General features: G+C 46.9%; 1 non-coding gene across 1 annotated transcript; it reads right to left on the bottom strand.

The window, feature by feature from the left end:
• Positions 1–2,456: 2,456 nt before the first annotated feature.
• LOC142425140 (U6 spliceosomal RNA) lies at positions 2,457–2,562 on the bottom strand. Its single transcript, XR_012779509.1, has one exon. It is a non-coding gene; the product is annotated as a U6 spliceosomal RNA (small nuclear RNA).
• Between the last annotated feature and the right edge of the window lie 1,514 nt (positions 2,563–4,076).

The raw sequence follows: 4,076 nt of genomic DNA, 5'->3' as shown, positions 1-4,076 counted from the left end.
GATGCATTGTCATAAGATGTGTAAAAGACCCCCAATAAAATGATTAATAATAACAATAAAAATATTGTCTGTTCAAATTTTGACATTTATATTTTAATCCTATTGAACTCTGTGGCATGGTCCCGTGAAATTTGTGTAAACGTTGTGTGTGTCAAAAAGGCACACATCAAGACTATTGTGGCTGAATAGTTGGATTCAGTTGGATTCTTAGTTTTTCCTTCGTTTCATCTTTGACTAGGTGAGATAGAAAGCTAACTAGGGAACTCAAATGCAGAGCCATGTCTCATAGAACTGACATATTCTGTTCAAAATGCTCAGATTAGGAAGTTATGACTTCTGCTTTTGCTAGGGAATTAGGGACGTCCACACAGAGGGAGAGGCACCTGGGTCGCTGTTGAGTGAAGGAGAACTTTGAGGCTGAATGAGGACGTGGGACTAGGCATGAACAGGGAGCAGAGGGGAGCGGTTTGAGGGACTGCAGTGAGCATGGAGGAGAGGGCCAGGGAAGTCTGGCCAGGAGGGGCAATGGGAGTGAGAAGGGATGTTGGAGCCCAGTGAAGAAAATAAAAACGTTTATCCATAATAAAGCTTTATCCTGAAAGACACTGGGAGGTATTTCATCATAGGAAATAGTGCATAAGAAATTGAAGACAAAGATCAACACATAAAGATATGAACCAATTCAACCCAGGAAAAATAGTGCACAAGCAAGCTTACATCTCTTCATTCTCAGAACTCAGCAGAGAAAATCGGAAACAGGGACACACACACATTCACGCATTGTTCCCATGAGGTCTTAGTCCCTGGTCCACAGCTGGAAGGGATGGAGTAGGACAGGTTTCCTCATGGGGGTCTGACCTGTTGGGCTCCGTTGAGACGGTGTCAGCTTGTCCTGTGTCCTCTGCCCTGATGCTTCCCTGGGCCTCAGTCTTCTCATCTCTAAATGTAGATGTGAGACAGGACCCATGATTTATACCGGTGGCTGGAAACCTTTCTTCTAAGGGGCCAGAGGGCCAATACATAGGGTGTGAAAGCCATTTGGTCTCTGTTAAGGAGCCATGCCTGGTGGAGCACTGATGAGACACAGAGACACTCAGTTGCAAAGCAACAGATTTAAACCACAGCTGCTCTGGGGGAAAAAGGTGTGGCCGTCTGCTTCTAGAAAGGCTCCCACTGCAGTGAGTCAATTCTGACTCACAGACATCCGATGGGTCAGCATAGAACTGCCCCATAAGGTTTCTGAGCTGGTTGATCTTATAGGAGCAAATAGCCGTGTCTTTCTCCCGAGGAGTATCTGATGGGATTGAACTGCCTGTCTTCAGCCCACCATGCCTTCAGGGCTCCTTCCATACATCTGAATGCTTGGGAAATGCTTTGGGGCCTTTCCACTGTCGCGAAGGGTGATGCTGAGTCAGCATCGGCTGGACGATAGTGGGATGGTCTCTGGTACAGATACTGGACTGCCGTGCTGTCACGCAAAAGCAGCTCCTACAACATGTAAATGAACAGGCCGGACTGTGTCCCAATGAAACTTTCTCTGTGGCCATTGAAATGCGAATTTGCATTTCATCTCCATGGGCCATGAAATCTTATCTTTTTACAATTTCTTTCTCTTTTTAAGCGTTTTATTGGGGGCTCATACAGCTCTTAGCACAATCCATCCATCCACTGTGTCAAGCACATTTGTGCATTTGTTGCCATCATCATTCTCAAAACATTTGCTTTCTGCTTGAGCCCTTGGGATCAGCTTCTCATTTCCCCCTCTCCTTCCCTCTCTCTTCCTTCTTCCTTTCTCCCTTGATAATTTATAAATTATGATTATTTTTTCATGTCTTACACTGACTGATGTCTCCCTTCACCCACTTTCCTGTTGTCCGTCCCCCAGGGAGGGGGTTATATGTAGATCATTATAATAGATTCCCGCCTTCAAATCCAGCTAGACCAGAGCATGTACACGGGTCCAGATAGGAGCTGGAAACACAGGGAATCCAGGACAGATAAACCCATCAGGAGCACTAATGAGAGTAGAGATACCAGGAGGGAAAGAAAGGGGGATAAAAGGAGTACAACTTACTTTTTAACCATTTAAAAACTTGTAAAACCCATTCTTAGTTGGCAGGCTTACATCACCAGGCCTGGGTGGGGTTTGACCTGGAGGCTGTAGTGTGCGGATCCCTGATCTCTGTTTTTTTCAAAGTATAAGGTTTCCATATACCTTCTGTACCCTCCCCCCTTTGGCATAGAGTTGATTCTGACTCAAAGTGACCCTGTGTAAGGACAAAACTATGGAGTTTCTGGACGGAGCCTGGTGGTGCAGTTGTTACGAGTGGGGCTATTAAGCATAAGGTCAGCAGTTAAAAGCCACCAGCTGCTCCCTGTGAGAAAGACAGGCATATCTTTTCTTTCCTTTCCCCCAGATTTTAGGGCTTTCTGCTCTGAAACCCCAAGTTCAGTTTAAAAATATGGAGCACCTCCTGGATTTGCACGCCATCCTTGTGCAGGGGCCGCGATAATCTCCGTGTAGTTTGAGTTTTACTATGTGTGTGGCTGAAGTGAGCACAAGACAGGGTTTTCAAGTGCCGCCGCTGTGAAAAGTTACAGTGTTAGAGGCTCACAGGGGCAGTTGTCTCTGTCCTACAGAGCTGCTGTGAAGCGGCATCCGGTCGAGGGCAGCTTGTTTGCGGTGGCTGTGGGCTAGCCATGGAGCTGGGTCACCCGCTCCTCAGGAAAAGGATGAGGCTGTTCTCTCCTATAGAGAGTTAGCCTTGGACACCCTATTTAGCGTCACTAGGTGTCAGAATGTCTGCCACAGGGGGCTCCTAGGGGTTCCAGCCTGCCACATCTTGCTTCTGAGAATCGGCTGGTGGGTTCAAACCACTGATCTTTGGTTAGCTGTCGAGTACCTTTACCATCGTGCCTAGAGGACTCCTGATTGTTTCTTTATCTAATAGACAAGTTTAAGTCAGACTCATGTTTTCCAACTGCCTTTAAAAAAAAAACATTCAATCATTTGTTTTCAAACATAGCCAACATCTACTGACAGAACCTTGCTGGTTATAAGGACACTTGTTTTATATAGGGGTTTGTGAAAGAGCATTACATAGGCCCAAAATAATAATGGTGATGATAAAAACAACCCTTCTCGATACTCCCACTTGGGCTACAGAACAGTTTCAAGAGGAAATACCTCACCCAGCCTTGTCTTGCCACAGCTGGCTAAGAAGCTGCTTTTACAAAATAACATTCATATTTTCAAAAACGAGGATGAGAACAAGGAGATGGTTAACATCACATAGACAGAAAGGAGGAGCAGAAAGCGGTGGCGGGACTAGGACCTAGTGTCGTGGTACAGAATTCTTTGCTAACACATTAATCCCAACGGCTTGGCGTTTTGGGGGGCACTTCCTATGTGCCAAAGGAGCCCTCGGGCCACAGTCGTTAAGTGTGGGCAGGGGGCTAACCACAGCTGGTGGTTGGAAGCCCCAGCTGCTGAGCAGGGGAGAGGTGAGGCAGTTGACTTCCAAAGGATCGACAGCCATGGAAACCCTCAGGGGCAGTGGTACTGTGTCCTCCAGGACCCCACGAGCCGGAGCACAGGATCACTGTGTGCCAGGAGCTGGGCTCAGCATTTTACAACAGGAATCTGTGGAATTCTCTCCATTGACATTTTTCACTCTCCCTCTTTCATTTTGGTGAAAACGTGCATCCCCAAACATCTGCGCACACAACCACCTTCGCATTTGCAACTGGATGACATCGACGGCAGTGTTTCATGTTATACCACCATGACCACCAGCCATATTCAAGTCATCCCTCCATCAACAACATGAACACAATGTCCCCCAAACCAAAGGGCCCCAGCCCGCTCCTTGGCACCTTTGGTCACCATTAATCAGGGGTGATTTTAAACATTCACAGACTCACAGCATATTCCAACAGCCTGTGTTTCAACACGGCGAGGTGATGAGTGGATCGCTGTGAATGTACCTTCTCCGTGATATGTGTCTCTTCATCTCAGTAAGGCGTCTTCAGAAAGGGGTCCATCTGATCCAAACAGTGACTTCCAAGGGAAATGG

The sequence above is a fragment of the Tenrec ecaudatus genome, chromosome 13 (genome assembly GCF_050624435.1).
Source record: "Tenrec ecaudatus isolate mTenEca1 chromosome 13, mTenEca1.hap1, whole genome shotgun sequence".
Lineage (NCBI taxonomy): Eukaryota > Metazoa > Chordata > Mammalia > Afrosoricida > Tenrecidae > Tenrec > Tenrec ecaudatus.
This window is presented reverse-complemented; position numbering and strand designations above follow the sequence as displayed.